Here is a 20308-nt window from a genome sequence, read left to right on the forward strand (position 1 = left end):
AGAGCAGAATCCTAAAGCTCCCTCAGTCCTTCCTTGGCCTTCAAGACAACAGTCAGCCCACCTTAGGAGGAAATCAATCAGAGGCCAGCTCAGGGGCTCGGGCGGGGGGGGGGGGGGTGAGTGCTGGCGCAGGACTCAATAGCTCTGTGACCCTAAGCCTCAGTGTCCTCCACTGTGAAATGGGGATAATGAGTCTCCTACAAGCCTCCCTCACAGGATTGCCATGTGGCTCCCAGAGGTGCCTGCCAGCAGATACTCGTGAGAAACACAGACTGGCTCTCATAAAGCCATGCGATTCCTGCTGCCCTGGGGCTGACCCTACTCTCTCTCCCCCTCACCCCCCAGCACCCCAAGAAGGAATGCATCAGCTACTTGTTTACCACCCACTGTGAGACCCTCAGAGGGGGACCCCATACCCAGGTCTGCACTCACAGCACCCAGCACATAGACAAGGTCCCACTCCCTGACTCCAGAACCCCCACCCAGGCCACCTCTGTGGCCCCCAGAAGACACTCTTTCAGAGCCAGCAGCACACCTCAAACCAGAGCCTGAGAGTCTGGGTGCCCTCCTAGGATGCAGCATTTTCAGAGAGGAAGCCACTAAGTCAGAGGGAGGCAGGGGCCTGGGGGAGGTCAGGGCCTCTGCATATAGTCAGCAGGACCCTGGCCCAGGGTGGTGGCTGAAGAGTTGCCTGGGTGCTTTGGGTCACAAAGTCCCTCTAAACTACTCTGAAACCCCTCCTAACACATCCCCTGGGCCCACACCTTCCACAGTGAGAGGTTTCTCAGATGACAGGAATCTGTCTTGGGGGGTCTAGAGGGGGTCCTCTCCCTGGTGGGTAAAGAAGCTCAGCCGCCCTGGAGCCACCCCCAGGCCAGGGCCCTCCAACCCATCCTGGCTCGCTTCCTCACTCGCTGCTGGTGGAATGGGATGGCACTGGGGTGACACTCCTCCTGGAGATCACCTGTTCACTGTACCACGTACCCAGGGGGCTTCAGCATCTATGACACATCAACCTCTATGACAAAATTCAAAGGTGAGTTTGGGTTAAGTTTTCTAGAAGAGACTCTCGAAAATAATATATTAGCAAAAGCTGAAAGGAACCGAAATTGTATGTGCCCCCAAACTGAGTATGAGACAAAGATTCTGGGCAGGGTCATCTGCGTCAACACTGAAACCAGCTCCTCACCACACACACATACCACCAACAAATATGCAGCCTCTCATCTAGAAAAGAAAGGCAAGGAGGTGAATTTCACTTTCAGAACAGGGCTCTCCTCAAGCAAGGATTGCCCTGTGTATCCCTCCCCATGCACAGGCTGGGGAAACATACAGGGAGATGGTGGCTGGCTGGAAAAGTCTGCAGAAATGTTTCCACCCCCAGACCTCAGACATCTGGCAGGTAACCCAAGCTCACTGGAAGAGGGAAACGGTGTGGTCACTCTGGGGTCCACACCTGTGAATCCCCAGCCAGCTTTCAGAGTGGAGACATGGGTGGTGCACATGCAATCACTTCCTGCTTCAACAATCTCCCCCCAACTCTGATAAACCCACGACTTTTGAGGTGCCAGGACCTTAACCCACCTGCAAGGCCTCCTTTGGTTCAATGATACATTCCATTACCATTTCATTTTTACCTAAAGATTACTACAACCTGGACTCATCACCAAGGCCGGTGGTCTCTAATTCTGCTTCTATGGAGTGGGCTGGATGCTGGCCCTACAGGCAGACATCCAATGTTCTCAGACAGCCTCGTAAGGAAGCTTGCTCTCAATACGTCGTCAATGTGCCCTTCAGATGGTGGTGGTTGTCAAGGGCCTCTTGCTAGCCTCACTGTATCATAGTAATTTGCTGTTTTGTTTAGGTTCAACCTTAAGAATTTATTTTTCCAAGACTGTTCTTTAAGACAGGACTCCTGGGAGAACCAAATATAAATCCTCTACTGCCAAAGCAGAAATATATACAATCAGAATATTCTTACTGACCCAGCCTTGAGAGGAAGCTGATAGAATAGAAGAGAGGGCTGAGAGAAAGAAACTGGACCCATGATAAGGTCAAGCTGCTAGATCAAGTCTTGTCTGAAACCATGTGTTCCAACAATATGAGAAAGTTTATATTATGGTGAAATGAGTTTTCTGTTAGACCCAGTGTCTTCATGGATGAGGAAACTGAGGCCCAGAGAGGTAACATGACTTTGCCAGCCTAGAGAGCAACGGAATGCAAGCTCAGTTATGTTGCATTAAGTCCTGCCTTATGTCAAAAATCCTAGGCTGTGTTCATAGTGATTTACCCAAAACCCTTAATTCTTTTTTTTTAATATTTTATTTATTCATTTGACAGAGAGAGATCACAAGTACACAGAGAGGCAGACAGAGAGAGAGGAGGAAGCAGAATCCCCGCTGAGCAGAGAGCCCGATGTGGGGCTCAATCCCAGGACCCTGAGATCATGACCCGAGCCGAAGGCAGAGGCCTTAACCTACTGAGCCACCCAGGCGCCCCCCAAAACCCTTAATTCTTTACAAGTGTGAAGACAGGTCAGATATCCAAGCCTTACACAATCAAAATCTGGCAGAAAGTATATTTAACTCGACCACATCTTTGGTACTTCTCCAAAAGCCACAGGACAAACCTAATTGGTCAGTGGGGATTCTATCAAACATACAAGAGAAACAGCACGATGTACATCCAACATTTCTGCACCACCTCCCTCTCTCAAAGATAACTCTGACCCTGACCCACACTTTCCTGCTCACAGAAAACGTCAAGGCAGCTTTAAGACAGAAATGTTCTCTTAATTAGCCTCATAAATAGGCACGGCTCTAGTGATCAGTTGGCTACGTTTGTATTGGTCTTCCTTCCCTCCGTCCTTCCTTCTCTGTCTCTCTCTTTCCGGTTCTTTCTTTCTGATACAAAGGCCCAAGGACGGATTAGCAATATCATGTCTCAGCCTCACTGTCTGTGTGTTTTAGACCCAAGGGTCCAGAGGTAGGTGACTTTCTCAGAGTCAGAGCCTGGGGCCAAATGTACAAGGTCAGAGACCTGGGTTCATTTCATGTTGCACTGAGACATCCTCCCCAGAAAACTGTGCCACAGAGAATGCCATCTGCTCAGCCAAGCCTGATGACCAAAGGCAAGTCTGAGCTCTGCCCAGGACCTGGATGACATCAGGGAAGCAGAAGCTTCCAGCTGCCCGTGGTCACAACAAGCCTCCACAGAGCAGCCATCTGCATGGAGAGGAACCCACACCTGGGACATGTGCAGCCTCCAGGGAAGAGGAAGGTTCAGTAGCAAGGCTGAAGGTTCTGGAAACCCACAAGAGTCACAAGCAACCTTGGGGAGCTAGCTGTGCCCTGAAGTCTCGGGAGTCAGCCTCCGTCAGAAGGCCCTGCCTGCTCTCTGCCCTCAGATCTCCCACCACACCCAGTTGGTCCCTCTACCACACTAGCCCTTCCACGTGTCCAAACTGGCTGGTGGGGTCTGGCCCAACTCTGGCCCCATTCCTGCCCACCCCCACACTCTAGCCTTACCCCTCTCCTGCCTGGAAGCCTGTGCTGCCCTCCTGGGTCACCGAGTATAGTCACACACTGCCCCCATGGCTCTACACTATGTCAGTGAGTAGCACGAGGACAGAGTATGACTCCCCCTTCCGTGTCCCAGCTTTTCCCTGGTGTGGCCTTCATGACATGCTCATCCTATTTCCGAGACAAGCAGGCCACTTGCTTTCTTGGCTGTGTAGAAGGTGGTGCTGCTGGCTGCTGAAGAGCAGAAGGGGTCCCCCGCCCCCAAAACGAAAAGCAAACATCACCCCGAGGAGTGAGGGTGAGCCCTGCCAATGGAAAAATTCACAGAACCAACAACACAAGACCCATTCTAAGAGGACATCCAAGGAAGTGCGCACATGGTAAGCCAGGATTATGCCCAAGACTGCCAAGGGGGGGCCGACGTTTGATGCAGTCATCTGTCCATGGGGACGACAGGGGGTGTCAGGAGGCTCCCCCACAGGAGAAGAGTGTCCCCTTCCTCACCCTGCTTCCCTGAGAAGGTCTGGTGGTCCTGCAAAGCTGCAGGGCTCTGTAACCCCTAGGCGGGCAGTAAAGAACCGGATGGGCAAATCAAATGATGTTGGGAAGATCACATGCTCAGCCAGGCAGGGGCTGATAGACTCCAAACAGATGGAACAAAGGCCCAAAGGAAATTCAATGAGACACTGTTTGTTCTCAACGCTGAGAGGAATGGACCAGGGTTTGGGAGGGCCACTTGCTGCTGAAGGATAAGGAGTGGGGGCAGAGCAGAATGGCCAGTGACAGAAGAGGACCAGCAGAAAGAAAACTGGTGCCCAGGCAGGACCCACCAAGGAAGAGCCAAGAAGCAATCAGGAGAGGAGAGGCAGGTATGAGGGAATCCAGAAGCCTGGTCTGGAAATGGGATGGGGCCAGGCAGGAGATGAGTGCAGTGCACCCTGGCAGGTGCTCAGAGCTCTCCTCTCGAACTTCTAGAAAGCTGAGTAGGCTGCAGCTATTGCTGCCACACCAGGTATAGTGAAGCCACAGTGGGTGGACCTGTAGGTCAGTGGGGTCAGACCTGTAGGATTTTAGGATCTTAAAATCCCCGGATGTGGCAGGTGAAGAGCCCTTTGCTCTCATCAAATGCTGTGGACCATTAAGCAGTTCAGGCCTAAGGCTCAAGGTGTTTTCCATCCAACTCCTGCTGGGAGAAGAAAACTCTCCACCACCTGCTGCATTTCAGGTTGTAGAGATGGAAACCACAGGGTGCTCCATTCCATGCCGACCCTCATAAAGGAACACGAACCTGCCATGGAGACCATGGAGATCCTCACGGCTGATGCTATTACATCTCACAAGACGCCAATACAGCTTTATGATTTAAAGGCAGACTCTCGGGCGCCCGGGTGGCTCAGTGGGTTAAGCCGCTGCCTTCGGCTCAGGTCATGATCTCAGGGTCCTGGGATTGAGTCCCGCATCGGGCTCTCTGCTCAGCGGGGAGCCTGCTTCCCTCTCTCTCTCTGCCTGCCTCTCTGTCTACTGTGATCTCTCTCTGTCAAATAAGTAAATAAAATCTTTTAAAAAAAATAAAGGCAGACTCTCTCTTAGAGAACATTAGCAATTGTGGCTCCCTTGGGTGGGCTCAGAGTGGGCTTCATGGCCCAAGAACCGGACTGGAGGGGCCCCTCACTAAAATCCTCTAGGAAGTGAGTGCTACTCATCAAGGGGGCACAGAAAGCCCCATCACTATCCCTGGCCCTATTAACTTCAGGTGGCCTCCCCTTTCCCACAGTTCAGACACTCAGCCGTGTTTCCGGAAGACTCCAGAGCTCAGAACCCAGGGCCAGCCTGAACAAAGGTGGCCACAGCTGTCTTCTTGTTCTCTGTGACAGTGAGGAAGACTGCTTACAAGTCCCACACTGCAGCACGGCAAGCACAAGCTGGGTTAGTGGCATGAACAAGTGGGTAGCACACCTGTGCCTTCCCTTGGCAAACACTCAAGAGGGACAGGGCTCTCCCCTTTGAGTGAGAGGGAAAGGGGGCAAAGGGAGGGAGAAAGATGCTAGCCCACCAAGCACACCAACCCTTGCCAAAGGCCTCCACAGCTTGGCCTCACTACACTCTGGTGAAAGAGACCTGTTTTGTTTTGTTTTCCTCGTGTGTCAGCTTTGGACAATGTGGCTCAGAGCAGTTATCGAGCCCCTGTGTGTCAGAGCTGGGATTTGAACGGAGGTCTGCCTGAGACCTGACTTCCTCTTCACTGAGGATGGGACAGACAGGTATGTGGCCCAAAGGTCCCAGTTTCTGATTATTTGGTAGTCACGTGGCAGCCAGCGAGTAACATTCTTTCTGTGTGCTGCTTAGCATTTCTGTGCTAAGCATCAAGGCATCTTCTAGAAAGAGTATGTGCCTGACACAGACGAGAGCAGAAAGGAAGCTGATACAGGAGCCTGTCTGGAAGATGCCTCACTTTCCCCAATTCCAGAATACTTCAGGGGGCCGATGTGCTGGACAGAAGCCACCCAGAGAACCTGAGGCAGCCCACAGCACGCCAGCAGCTGAGTGTGCCCTAATGAAGCAGGGTCTCCTCATTCACCGCCTTCACAGGTTAGCAGGAGGCTGAATCCCAGTGGATGCAATGAGGAAGCTCCCACTTTGAGCATCCAAACTGAGCATTCAGTTAGGGAGGATCCTGGATGGGGGTCACACACTAACAAAGAAGAAAAACAGTAGTGTTAGAGGAACCTGACCAGTGAGGCAAGGTTTACTTCTGCATTCTGCATAGACTTTATTAAAGTCAAAAACCCAGCCACTAGTAACCCACCAGGGCTACAAGGTCTTACAGGTGAGCTTTAACAGGACCATCAAGGAACAGATCACCATCTTATATGAACCACTTTTCAGAAAATGGAACGTTATGGGTCCAAAATAACCTCTGTACTAAAGGCAAAGGAAGACAGAATAAGAATGGTAAATTTTGGCCAAACTGACTTATAAACATAGATGCAAAACTCTGAAATGAAACCTTAGCTGAGTGTACCTGGCAATTTCTAAGGAAACAAACACATCATGATAAAATGCAGGTTTATCCCAGGAATGCCAAGTTGGTGTAATGTTAGAAAAGCTGTTAATGCAATCACATAAGTCATGCCATGAAAAGATCGTCTCAGTCATACAGAAAAACCATTCCATAAAATTCAACATGCATTCATAATTAAAGATGAAAAAAAAAAACCTCTTAGGAAATGAGGAGCCAAATGAGGGGTGTTCTTGAACAGAGTGTGCACCTAGCCCACAGCAAACAGCCAGTTTGATGGTGGATCATTAGCTATGGCCCCCACAGGAATAAGGAAAAGACAAGAACTCACAGCCTCACTGCATCTTCTTAACAATGTCCCACCACTCCTAACCAAAGAAATAAGAAAAAAAAAAAAAAATCAAAGAATGAGGATTGAATTGGATGAGATCCACCTGGAATTATATGTAGGGGCCATGACATCCATGGAGAAAATCCAAGAGTCTACAAACCACTCAGCAAGGTTGCTGAAAAGCAGATCAACATACCTGCTCAACAACTATCACAAAAGGTCCTTTTGAAAGAGATGCCACATGGACAGTAACCACAAATAGAAACCCAGCAAGAAATCTAATGTAAAAATACAAGACCTTTAAGGAAAATACCTCTTGATTTATTGAAGGACATAAAAGAAGACCTATTAAAATTAGGTCTTCATAAGCTATGAGTATATATTTTTATTTGGGGTGTTGTCTTCCAAATGAAGGGGGGATGGCTGAGTCAGGGTCAAGGCAGATCCACTGGGGTCCAGGATGTCCATCTCTTCAGGAACTGGAGCACTTTGTACTTCTCCACAACCTGACCAACAAAGAGTGCAAACTTGGACTTTTGCCAATCTAAGCCGTGGTATCTCAGGATAAAATTATCTCAGGATAATTTTAATTTACATTTTTCTTACAAGAGAAGCTGAACATCTTTTTATACATTTAAAAGACCATTTGTATTTATTTCTCTGTAAACCATCTGTTCACATATTTTTACCTATTTCCTATTTGGGCTTTGGCCTATTCCTTTTAATTTTTATTAATTCCTTATATTTTAGGAAAATAAGCTTTCTTCATGACCTAACTTGCAATTGTTTTTTCGTGGCTTATTATTTGATTTTTTTTTTTTTTTTTACTTTGCTATGATATCCTCCTCCCCCACTGGAAAGACTTTTATCCCTAATGCAACTGAATTTACCAATCTTTTTTATGTTATTTTGGATTTTGAGTCATAATTTCTCTCATCTGCATTTTCTTCCAGTACTTGTGGCAGCTATCTATCCATCTAGAACCATCTGAAATATATGCTGGTAGATGATAAAAGATATCAATTAAGTTTTATCTTTATCCAAATAGCTATTGTTAGATAATGAAAATATATATTGGTCTCTGCCCCAGTTCCTGGCAGAGGGACTCTTTTCTCATTTCCTAAGTGATAGGAGTGCTAGGAGCATCTTTTGTTATCATTTGATCTTTGACCTCAGTTCCTAATACAGGGTTCCTGAAACCCTTGTAATCTCCTGGGTGACTGGAGTATCTTTGTTCTAATGAGAGAAATCTTGGTGGGCTCCTGGATGGTTCTTGGATGGGGCGGGGGGGCTGGTCACCAAAATGTATAAAAGTATAAGGTGTGATTCATATTCTCTTGAGAAGGGAGAGGGGCTAGAAATGGAATTAGTGATTCATCATGCCCACATGAAGCAAAAGTATGGGGTACAGAGAGCCTCCACATTAGTAAACACAACTACATCAGTAGGGTGACACTCCCCAACTCCACCAGGACAGAAGGTCCTGCACTCAGGACCCTGCCAGACCTTGTCCTATGTACCTCTGTATCCTTTATCATACCCTGTGATAAACTGGTAAACATAAGTGAGTGTTTCCCTCAGTTCCCTGAGCCACTCTAGCAAATTAATTGATTAATGAATTAATTCAAGGAGGAGGTCAGGGGAACCTCAGATTTATAGCCAGTCAATTACCTGGACTTATATCTGGCATCTGAAGGAGAATGGGAACAGTCTCATGGGACTGAGTTCTTAACCTGTGGGATCTGACGCGACCTCTAGGAAGAGAATGTCAAAACTGAGTTAAAATATAGGACACACAGCTGTTGTTACAGAGAGTTGCTTGGTGTGGAACAACCCCACACACCTGGTGTCAGAAGTGTGACTACAAAGGAAACACATGGCAGGGGGAAGAGGAGGTTGGGTTTTTTCCCACTCAAGAGAAAAGACGCAATTTTCCCCATTCCGCAATCCAGTCATCCCCAAACTATTTTTTTTTAAAGATTTTATTTATTTATTTGACACAGAGAGATCACAAGTAGGCAGAGAGGCAGGCAGAGAGAGAGAGGAGGAAGCAGGCTCCCTGCTGAGCAGAGAGCCCAATGCGGGACTCAATCCCAGGACCCTGAGATCATGACCTGAGCCGAAGGCAGCGGCTTAACCCACTGAGCCACCCAGGCGCCCCCAAACTATTTTTTTTAAAGGTTCCCTCTGCTAACATTTTATTTAGGAATTTTACATCAATATTCCTAAGTAAGACTGATGTGTTGACTTCTTTTACCAAATAATCTTGAGATTTCCATTTTTTTCTATGCTCTAGAATGATTTAAGTAGAACTGAGATAATCCATTATCTGAAGATTTGATGGACTTCTCATGTGAAGCTATATAGGTTTGAAGGTTTTTCTCTATTTTTTTTTCCCAAGGAAAATTGGTTTGTTTAAATGTTATGTGTCTACTGGGGCCCATTTGGGTAAATCCATTTTCCTAGAGAAGTACTCTTTTTTCCAGGACTTCACATTTATTTGCACAGTATTATAAAGAGTAAATTTTAATGTTTTTTTAACATGTTCTATTTTATTGATTATTTCCCTATTGTCATTTCTTATTTTATATATTTGTTCCCCCCATAATTAGGTTAGATACTGGCTTGTTCATTTGATTTCTTACCTAAAAATTAGCATTTTACTGTTTATTACTTTTATATTTTTCTCTGTTCTAATTTATTAGTTTCCAACTTTACGCTTATTTTCCATTTTGCTCTCACTCAGTTATTTGGTTGCTTTAACACTGAGTTTGATGTTCCTTCATTCATTTATTTTTTTATTTTAAGGCACAACTTTATGTGCACCTCATAGACTGAAGGATTTATAGAGTTTAATCGTGTGATTTTCCAAGCTGAAAGGCCTTTTCATTTTTTATCTTATGATTAACTTTTAGTTTTATTGCACTGTGGTGACAGAACCTTGTACGGATCATTTTTATGTTACAAGAACGTACTGAAGTGTTTTTTTTGTAACCTAACAGATGTCAACTGTCACAAATGTTCCATGTGTTCTGGAAACAAAGTTGTATCCTCTATTATCGGAGTACAAACTCACTCCAGTATGGTGGGGGCATAGTCTTTTGTCTCCTTCACACATCTTGGATAGCAAGTGGCTGCCATGGTCTCCAGAATGAGTATGCTTCTGTCCATATCTCCTGCTTCACAGGTCCTTCAAGGAGGTTCTTCAATGTTCAGTGTGGCACTCATAGCCACAATTATATTTGCTCTGTGAATTGCAGCCTTTTATTACACTGTATCCCTCTGTTTCATTTCATGTCTTTGGCATGAATTCTCCCTTGGTAATGTTGACCTTAAAAACAAAATCTCAAAAAGAGCCAGCCATTTTACCAGCAAAATGAGTTTATTCAGGAATAGCAAAGGAATTACGATGCAGGACAAGCAAACTAGGTCAAACCATAGGCAAATCCAGAGAACAGAGAAGGGCTTGCATTTAAGGGGAAAGGAGGAAGTTGGGAGGGGCCGTTTCACAGAGTTGAGAGTGGCAACAGCTTCTTATTGGCTAGGATTGGCAGTTTCTCGTTGGCTCAGCTATTGCTGGGCAAGGAGAACTTCTTCCTTCCTCTTGCTGGGGTACAGAGAGTAAGTCTTCTCCAGCAGGGATTTGGGCAGTACTATGTAAGAGCTCCGCCTTTGGTGCTTCCTGGCTTTGTTTTGTTTTGTTTTAACATATAATGTGTTATTTGTTTCAGGTTTCCTTTATTTATTTTCACAGTTGAAATCAGGATTAAAACCCCTAATTTCTTTTTCTTTCTGCTGGCTTCATTTCTGTACACCCTCCCATTCTTTCCAGCCTTTATAGTTACTTTGTTTCAGGTATGACTTCCTTAAACACCACTGCATGAACCAGTCTGAAAGTCTTCTACTTGCTGGATTAAATCCACCTACCCAGCGAAGGAAACAATCAACAAAACTAAAAGGCACCCTACTGAATGGGAAAAGATATTAGCAAACTGCATCTCTGATAAAGGGTTGGTATTCAAAATATATAAAGAACTTACAAAATTCAAAACACACACACACAAAAAAAAATCCAGTTTAAAAAGTGGGCAGAAGACATGAAAAAGATATTTCTCCAAAGAAGACTTCCAGATGCCCAACAGACACATGAAAAGATGCTCATCACCACATACCATCAGGGAAATGCCAATCAAAACTACCATGAGATATCACCTCCTACAAGTCAAAATGGCTAATTCAAAAACACAAGAAACAACAGGTGTTGGTTAGAATGTGGAGAAAGGGGAACCCTCCTACACTCTTGGTGGCAATGCAAACTGGTGCAGCACCCTGGAAAACAGTATGGGAGTTCCTCAAAAAGTTAAAAATAGACCTACCCGGGAGGGGGCGGGCGGGGGTGGCTCAGCTGATTAAGCGTCTGCCTTTGGCTCTGGTTGGGATCAAACCCCGCACACTGGGCTCCCTGCTCAGTGGAAAGCCTGTTTCTCTCTCTGCCTGCTGCTCTGCCTACTTGTGCTCTCTCCCTAACTCTCTGTCAAATAAGTAAATAAAATCTTTCAAAAAAAAGAAAAAATAGACCTACCAGCAATTAAACTACCAGGTATTCACCCAAAAGATACAAAAATACTAATTTGAAGGGATACATGCACCATGATGTTTACAGCAGCATTATCAATGGTAGCCAAATTCTGGAAAGAGCCCAAATGTCCATCAACTGAAGAATGCATAAAGATGAGGACACACACACACACACACACACACACACAATGGGATATTACTCAGCCATCCAAAAGAATGAAGTCTTGCTATTTCCAACAACATGGATAGAGCTAGAGAGTATTATGCTAAATGAAATTAAATCAGTCAGAGAAAGACAAATACCATCTGATTTCACTCATGTGGAACTGAAGAAATAAAACATATGAGCAAAGGGGAAAAGAGAGAGAAAGAGAGGTAAACCAAGAAACAGACTCTTAACTACAGAGAACTGGTGGTTACCAGAGGATAGGTAGGTGGGGGATGGGTTAAACAGGTGATGGGGATTAAGGACAGCACTTTTGTGATGAGCACTGGGTGATGTGTGGACTTGTTGAATCACTATATGTATACCTCAAACTAATATCACACTCTATATTAACTAACTGGAATCTTAATTAAAACTTGGAAAAAAAGATGTAAACATTAAAAAACTCATAAGCAGAAGCAAAAACAAATAAATACATAAATATTCTTTAAATAGATTTAAAAAAATAAATCCACTTCAATTTCTCAGTGTGTTTGATTTCAGCTCTGTCATGTTCTTTTGTGTTGTAGTTACCATGTGTATTTCACTTTGTAGTCTATTTTCTTCATTCCCTTAGGTTCTTTTTTCCCATTTGGGTATTTAGGAAAGTAGATATTTTGACTTTGCTACTGGTAGGGCAATCCATGAGCTTATTCTAACTTGCCTTTCTCCTTAGTTCACCTTATTTCCATTTCGTCAATTTTCATACATTTCTATCTACTCTTCCACATCTACCCTTACCCTTGCTTTAGTTCTTACACATGCAATTAAAAACCATATTAATACTCACTATCCTTTTGCCAAGGCTGCCCCAACTATCTTTTCACTGAGTAAAATCTGTCCTCTATTGCACAGCATACATATATTTGACAGAGTGGGGTTGTTTTTAACACCTCCATCCTCTATACGACAACTATATTTGCAGGAGTTATCACAATAATAACTAGTAATTGTCATTATTTGCTTGGTTTGATCTGTAACTTAAACAATTTTTTTTAATTTCCATTTTAAAGATATGATTCAAATTCAGTACAGTATTTCCTGTATCGACTATTTTGCTAATAAACAGAAGTATCACACTTCATAGTCTATGCTCTGTTTTACTGTTTCAACTTTAAATACAAATAAAGGGGCACCTGGGTGGCTCAGTGGATTAAGCCTCTGCCTTCAGCTCAGGTCATAATCTCAGGGTCCTGGGATGGAGCTCCACATCAGGCTCTCTGCTCAGTGGGGAGCCTGCTTCCCTGCCCTCTCTCTGCCTGCCTCTCTGCCTACTTGTGATCTCTGTCAGTCAAATAAATAAATAAAATCTTTAAAAAAAATAAACACAAAGATGCCACATGGTCACAAAAAATGACAGAATTGGAGAAACGCAAATTCTGTTTCTTTGTCTTCACAATTACTGGACTAGCATTGTTTATTTCTACATCTACTGTTCAAATGCAAGAATGTGCAGTTCCATGGAAGAAGCCTGTCCATGAAAGGAACTTGAGTGATTCTGAATGGTTATAACTTGACTCTCAAAATATCCATGCGTACCTGAGTCTACGTATGTCAGAGGGTGACTAAGGGGGAGTTCTCTAAATTCAGTGCCATGTAGAAAACAATGTTTATTAAACCATAAGTAATACAGATGTGCTCATGTGAACCCTGTGCACGTTATTAAAATGCCAATAACGGGAAAAATTGCTTAGAAATTATACCAAAAAGATATTTTTTTTCTTCAGGAGGGACATTTCACACTAACATTCTTTAACAGTGCTGGAACGCAGTGATAATAAAATGCAGACCAACTTTTAGTCAGTTTTATCAGTGTTTTTAAATTATCTGCAGATGAAGCAACTCATTGCCTACATCCAGCGAAGACCACTTCTGCTGTCCCCAGCACACCACAAATTCTGGTGGATTCTTTAAATAGGGCTGGTGGGTACAATATTCTTCTATTTCTTGCGTCTTTTAACTGTTTTTTTAAAACCTTGATCCTTCAAGAAGAGTTGGCTGGATACAAAACCTTTAGCTCCCTTTTCTTCCTTGAGTTTCTTGAAAATATTGTGCCACTGTTGTCATTATCACAAAGTCAGACGTCTACCTGGTTTTCTTTCCTTTGTAAGTAACTTGGTCGTTTTGTCCAGAGGTGCAGCTGATGGTACATTTATCTTTACTTATATTTATGGTACATTTATCTTTAAAGTCTAATAGCTTTAAAGCATAATTTTGAGTAGACCATTCCCAAATGATTGTAGACTACAGGTGGTCGCTGAACAATGAGGACATTATGGGTGCTGATCCCAACATAGCTAAAAATCCACATGTAACTTCTGAGTTCCCAAAAACTAAATGACTAACAGCCTACCACTGATGGGAAGCCTTATAATTAACAAGCAGTTTAGATTAACACATACTCTGTATGTTCTCTGTATTATCTACTGTGTTCTTACAACAAAGAAAGCTAGAGAAAAGAAAATGTTAAGTAAATTTTAAGATTTAAATTTTAATATTTATAGTATTGTACTATCCTTCTCAAAAAAAAAAAAAAAATCCACTAAGAAGTGGACCCATGCAGTTCACACCCATGTGGTTCAAGGGCCAGCTGTGTTTCTGGGCAGATTCAGATATTGTTTCAGGAATTTATTCTTGAATTACAGATTTAATTTTAGTTCTATTCCATTGCTTCTCTTTTCTTCCTCAGGGTCTCTAACTATAGGTATGTTGGATCTTTTTCCAACTGTCTGTATGTTTGGGGACTTTCCATCTCTCTTCTATTTCTTTCCATCTCTTTTCATTTTCTTGATTCTATATATTTCTATACTTACTGTACTTTCACTGGCATCTACTGTCCCCTTGGACACCTCATAATATACCACTAATTTCAGAGATAATTTTATTTTTTCTTCCATTCCTTTCCTTAGTAAAAAAGAAAGAAAGAAAGAAAAAGAAAGCTTATTTTCCTTAGTTTAATAAACTTCCACTTCATATCCCCTAGTGTTTGTCCATTTCCAGTCTATTTTTTTTTTTAATTTCTTGACTCATGGTGTTTTTTTTTTTTTTACATTTGCAATTGCTTGTTAATTATAATGCATTTCTGTTTCTTTGTTTCTTGACTCTTCATACGCCTAAATATTTTGTGACTCATCTTTTTTTCTTAACAGTAACATTGTATGGATTCTAGGTTTATTTAAATTTATATTTATTTTCATTAGTCTCTCCAGTTTGCCTGGACCAGCAATCTCAGGAGAGGGACTCGGCAGGGGAGGCAGTTGGGTGCAGTAAGTAAGTGGGATTTTTGTGGCTTGCTTGGGAACCTGGTTTAGCTTTATCTTCCTTTCTGACGACTCTTAAGTATAGCTTCTTTAATAAATAACAGACGTTTTCTTTCGCTCCCTCTTTTCCTTTCCTCTTCCCTCCCCTCCCCTCTCTTCCTCTTTCTCTTCCTCCTTTTTCTCCTCCTTCCCCTCCTCCTCTCTCCCTCCCCACCTTGCCCTGCCCCACCCCCTCCTCAAACTTTACCCCCTCCCACTCACCCCCAATTTGGTCTTTCTCATTCTCATTCTTTGATGCTTTGTTTCACTAAATTCCTTACCTCCATCTGGTTCCCTCCTCCTTTTAAATCTCCAGGAGGCACTATGCTTCTCAAGTTGTATCCCTCTCCCCGAAGAACCTCTGACCTCATACACTTTCCAAGCCCCTCTTTTTCACTCCCTCAATAGCCAATACTTGATTTACTAGATCTTAGACCTACTCCTGGCATCTCCCCACTGAGGGTAGGGTGATCTCTCTCTCTCTCTCTCTCATCCTGTATGAAGTTTTCTGAATGCAGGCTTCCTGATGACTGTGAATTACAAGACATTAGGATGGATTTTACAGGTTACTTTAAATATGACAAGTTGTAGGCTTGGACTTTGCTACACAGAAAAAATGAAGTGCGCTTCAAAATGTTCCTTTAAAAACAGTAGTAGTGTTAATAATAACAGCCATCAGAAAACGCATGAGTCTCTGTAGTTTACTTTCAAGACCACCAGCATGTGTGTTTGTGGTTGTTTCATATCAGACTGTGTAGTATGCCTTGAATGATTTTGATTTTTGCAGAATAATGGGAAGCGTTTTATATTATTCTGCCACATACAGGAAAATGTGAAAAGAGACAAGATGCAAAGTCACCCCGTCTCAAAACTCACATTTCAACTTGAACAAGCAGGGAAAAGCTCTAATGCGTTTCTGAGACACGTGGATTTTCAAAGCTGGGCAGGCTGTTAGGAGGTTCCTCAACTCTTGCCTCACTTGAGAGATGCTGGTGTTTCCTTGGCAGACACAACACCTCAGACAAGCCTTGGGAGGAAGTGCTGCACTCTCTCCAGTTCTGGCTTAGACACCTACGTGGGAACATTCCAGGAACTACAAAATGATTCAGACCGGCGTTCGTCACCATCCCCACCTGGAATATCGTAAGCTTTGGCTCCGTTCATTCCTTTCCATTTTTAGTCTTTTCATTTCAGTCACATGGGAAATCTACCCTTTGGATGTTGTGTTAACTAGGGGCTAGCTTCCTTCTCTAGACTCCCCCCTCAAATCCCTCTCTGGACAGTCCAGGGCTCAGGAGACTAATGACTGGTACCTTGCTTGCCAGAACGTAGCTTGATCTGTGATGTAAAGGTTTCAAACCCTACTCTGTGTTCCCTTCTGTCTCTACACTCAGGGTCCCCAAAGAATATTCAGTTATTTCATTTTTATTTTTTAAATGAAGTCAAAACTGCTTTACTGCCTAAAAACCTGCTTCAATTCTGTCTGGTCCAGCTTGCCAGTTAAGACTGACTTGGTATAATCAGAACTATCTAAGGGAACACCATGGGGCTGTCCATCCAGTCATCTGGTCTCATTGGAACTAATCAGAACATATGTAGATTCAATATGAATACCATAGCTCTCCAGACCTAAAATCAGTCTTACCATATGAGGCCCAAGCACACAAACCTTCCAAGTTTTCCCATTCCCTACGAAAACAGAATCCAGACTTAAATGACCTGTCTTACTTCTTTTGCCTGTCACTGCTACGTGTGTGTGAATACATGTGCCCGTGTGCACACAAACACACACGCATCCTTGTCACTCACACTACTAGGCTACCTGTGTTCCACAGCCAACATGGAGTCACCAACAGCTGGGCTCAGACTCACACAGGTGATAGCTGCCCACCTCCTCGACCAGCAGACACTCCCTGGTCCCAGTGACAGCTCCTCTCCATGTATGCTTCAGACCCAGTCCAATTCATGACTCAGAACAAACAATAATTACCCCCCAAGTTAGTGAGGACCTGCCAAGAGTTCACGCCACAGCACCCACGTTGACAAAACTCCATGCCATGCAGACCTCCCCCGTATCCTATGCTTCTTTCCTGTGTGAAGTTCTTAGACGTCCAGCCTCCAGACCATACAACAATACATTTCTGTTGCGTAAGCACCCTGGTTTATGGTACTTTGTGATAGCGGCCATGACCGACTAATATGGTGCCATTCTGTAGTTCTCCTTGTCTATTTCCATCTCATATGTAAAAGAAAGTCTGTTGGAGACAAAGGCTTAATAAAAGGGGCCAGTCACAAAGTAAGAGTCCTTAGGATGGCCACTACCAGGAAAGTGAGTAAGGTCTCAGGCGGGTCATTCACCCACACAACTGAAGACATTCAGCACTGCCCAGAGCCACAAGGCAGTGCCTGGTGACAAGAGGGTCCACACCACCACTCACCACAGTTACCTCTAGGAATTCATGGAACTGGCTAGAACAAGGGTAGACAAGTTTCCCAGGGCCTGTGCCCCCCAGCATCCCAGCACAGCCTCTCCTTTGCTATCGTGTCTAACCTGGCCACTTGGCATCCGAACAGTACACTCCACATAGACATAAATGTTGCTTACTCTTCTCCCCCTGTTGCCATTTTTTTTTTTTTTGGCCCAAATCATATTCTTCTGTAACACAAATAGGGGAAAGTTGCAGGATCTTGCTCCCCACAAGGTGTTCTCCCACCAACAACTGACAGAGGCCACTCTTCCCTTCCAAATCTACCTTCTGGTGCTGTTTGGAACTGAACTAGTGCCTTGGCAGAACCACAGAAAAGAACAGATGTGCTCCAAGGGCTCAGATAATCAGTGGCATCCTATCAAGAGCACAGGCAATAAGCAAAACCTAGAGGCAGGGCGTGGGGAGATGGCAATGTTGTCAGCGGCATGGTTTTGAAATCTCCTGAAATGCCCACGTAAAACAAATATAGCAACTGTAGATTAAAACCCAGAAACCAAAGACAATATTTACAAAACAACTAGGTAGCAATGTTTCCCTATAAACCCCAAAATACAAGCAGGTGGGAAGAGACTACCAACAGCCTCAAGACCTGTGTGGGTCTTGACATGGGCAGAACCAACCAGAAAAGCAGCAGGGTGTCGAAGAAACCTGACAACAGGGGAGACCCAGACTATCCAACAGACATTCACAGGAAAACCCAACAGAGACTCTGGGGAGGGTGTTGTCCGCAGCAGTAGTGGGATAAAGAGTTCACAGTCGGTACCAATGAGTTCTGGACTCTCCAAAAGGAAACCAGGGCTCCCTTCCAACTCAGGACCCACATGGAGGATCCCCACTGGGATTGGCATCAAAATTAAACAGAACGTTGACTGCAGAGACGAAGGAAAGAGAAGGTCCAGGTACAAGTGGGGAAAGGAAATAGTGAATCTCAGGAGGTCACACTTTTATGTAACACGGTATATAAATACCAGAAGACAAAACTATATGTGCATAGAAAAGCTCTCCTAAACCACATCTCTTTCCAAAAGTTCACGAAAATGAATTTCACATTAAAAAGAACAACAACAACAGAAAATCAAGATCAAATACCATTATATGACACCCTGATAAGGAAAAAAGGAGCTGGGGGGAGAGAACAAGGAGCAAAATAACATCCCTTCAGGTAATAAAAGCATGCCAAAAATGTATGCCTGCACAAATCAAAAACATAAAAATTGTTCCAAACTGAACTGAAAGAAATTAAGAAAAAACATGAAACAACATGAATCAAAATTAAAAATACTCAGAAATCAGATGTCAGGGCTCAGGAAAGAATTAGATGTGTTTTCATTAAAAGAAAGCAATTATTCCAGAAATTAAGACTAAACTAGAAGGAATGCAAGAGCAAAGAAAAAGAACAGACAATCCCATTGCAAAATACAAGATGAAGAGGAGGAAAAGTGTGGAAAGCCAAAAATGAGGTAAAAAAAAAAAAAAAAAGAATTGTAGGGACGCCTGGGTGGCTCAGTTGGTTAAGCAGCTGCCTTTGGCTCAGGTCATGATCCCAGCGTCCTGGGATCGAGTCCCACATCGGGCTCCTTGCTCAGCAGGGAGCCTGCTTCTGCCTCAGCCTCTGCCTGCCATTCTGTCTGCCAGTGCTCGCTCTCTCCCCCCCTCTCTCTCTCTGGTAAATAAATAAAATCTTTAAAAAAAAAAGAATTGCAGAGCAAGTGACAACTACTGAAGGTGAGCAAACAAGATCTAGCACATTCATAACCAGAGTTCATAAAGAAAAAAAACCAAAGTGGGGGAGGAGGGGAAACAAATACTGAAAACCTCAAGAAACTTTCTTGAAATTGAAAACAGAAAAGTGAGGCACCTGGGTGTCTCAGTCAGTTAAGCCTCTGCATCTGGCTCAGATCATGATCTCAGGGTCCTGGGATTGAGCCTTGTGTGGGGAGCAGGGAGTAGGGAACCTGCTTCTTCCTCTCCCTCTGCTCCTCTCCACTGCTCATGCTGTCTCTTACTGTTTTCTCCCTCTCAGAAAAAAATTTTTTTTCTTAAAAAAAGTGAAATTACATATTGAAAAAGCCCACCATGTACTTAAGAATGCTACCCCAGCATGACCAACATCAAGACATACCCTAATAAAATTACTACACACACACACACACACACACACACACACAATATCCATTGAGCATATCAAAATAAAAGAGGACACATAAGGGAAAGTAAACGAGGTAACTATCAGACTTTTGGACAACTATGATTACTTCCAGAATAATTAAGACACTCAAGGATCTACTATAAAGGAAAAACTGCCTTTCAAGTATGAAGGACAGAGGAAACTGATTCCAAAATGCAAAGACATAATGATTTCCATCTCATGAGGTCTTCCTGACCTACTGGAAGGCAAGCATCAGAAAATCAAAATGACCAGCAAGGCACTGACATAAGAACCAGTGACTATATTAGTTTGCTAGAGCTGCCATGACAAAGCATCTAAAACTAAGTGGCTTAAACAACAGAAATATATTGTCTCACAGTTCTGGAACCTACAAGTTTGAGATCAAGGAGCTGGCAGGAGCTACAAGTTTTGAGATCAAGGAGCTTCCTTCCGAAGGCTGTGAGGAAAAGATCTGCTCCAGACCTCTCTCCTTGGCTTGGAGATGGCCATATTCATCTTCATATTGCATTCTTATATCTTCACATCATCTTTCTTCTGTATGTACCTGTGTTCAAATGTCCTCTTCTTATAAGGACACCATTGTATTAGATTTGGGGCCCACCCTTGATCAACTCTGTGAAGACTATTCATCCAAATAAAACCACATTCTGAGACACCAGGAGTTAGGACTTCAACATAAGGATTTTGGGGGGTATC

At 43.7% G+C, this 20308-nt stretch overlaps 1 protein-coding gene across 7 annotated transcripts in view; it reads right to left on the reverse strand.

Annotated features, from left to right (window-relative positions):
- The window catches only part of APBA2 (amyloid beta precursor protein binding family A member 2), a 242695-nt gene that overhangs the window by 137389 nt on the left and 84998 nt on the right, over positions 1-20308 (reverse strand). The window lies entirely within an intron of this gene.

The sequence above is a fragment of the Mustela nigripes genome, chromosome 13 (assembly GCF_022355385.1).
Source record: "Mustela nigripes isolate SB6536 chromosome 13, MUSNIG.SB6536, whole genome shotgun sequence".
NCBI classification, from domain to species: domain Eukaryota; kingdom Metazoa; phylum Chordata; class Mammalia; order Carnivora; family Mustelidae; genus Mustela; species Mustela nigripes.